This window comes from Coenobita brevimanus, chromosome 5, assembly GCF_032717465.1.
Source record: "Coenobita brevimanus isolate Jiangsu-jjx chromosome 5, ASM3271746v2, whole genome shotgun sequence".
Classification (NCBI taxonomy): Eukaryota; Metazoa; Arthropoda; class Malacostraca; order Decapoda; family Coenobitidae; genus Coenobita; species Coenobita brevimanus.
The window spans coordinates 2,857,321-2,858,383 of record NC_136958.1 but is presented as its reverse complement, the minus strand read 5'-3'; positions in this window follow the sequence as shown (position 1 = coordinate 2,858,383).

Sequence of the window (1,063 nt, the reverse complement as noted above, 5' to 3'; positions counted from 1 at the left end):
CAAAGCTGAATAAAACTGAATGGAAGAAAGATTCATGCGAAAAATACGTCATAGGGTTGAAGGGGTTAAACTCAGATAATCTAGCAGTGAAGCGATAGTGTCAATTTAACTCACATGTGGGAGACGGTGGCTCAATCGGTATAGTGGTGGCCTGCAGTCCTACCGGACCCAGGTTCAAATCCCCGCTGGGGCAGGGAACAGTTTAAGGATTTGAATTGCATAAAAAGCAGACTTTCCTGATCTACCAGAAGACCCGCCGACATGTCGTAAAAATACCCCCAATAATACCAATACACCAGTCCTGCATGAGTCAGCCCTAGCATGTGTTCAATATGGACGGTGGGTGTTAACGCCGAAGTGGTGACATGTAGACGTGTACGCTACGTAGGAAGACTACTGGGCCTTGGAAGCAGGCTGTGAAGCCTATGCCCAGAGTCGGACACACACACACACACACACACACACACACACACACACACACACACACACACACACAAAGGGACTGGAGTGAAAGTTCTAATACCAAATAAATTATGTAAACACAGGGTACCTCTCTCTCTCTCTCTCTCTCTCTCTCTCTCTCTCTCTCTATCTCCACAGACACCTCAGCAAGCAAGAGAACGTCAGGTATCTCAATGTAACGCAGGTAATGCAGGTGATTTGCCAATTTCCCGGCATTAAGGAAAGAGGGTATAACAGGGCATAATCCACACTATCACTCTCACCTCCACCTCCACCCTCATCCCCATTAGGACTGGGGAGGGAGGGGGGGACTGACCAATTTACAGTCTGCAGGATTTATGGTCGCAGTTGGGGGTTGTACAATGTGTTTAGATGTGATGAAGCTTAACCTCTCCCACTGCAGGTGTCAAGACGTCTTATTTTGTCTCATCCCACCTTGACGCCTTGTGGTCTAGTGTTCCAAGGTGCCTGTAGTGATGACCTTGTCCGGCGCACATCGATTCACAACTACAAGAGAGCTGTGAATTGCGTGGTTACATGGAAAACCTCAAGACACTAACGAGATGCGTGTAAGAACGACCGTCACTCCGAACCTCATTGT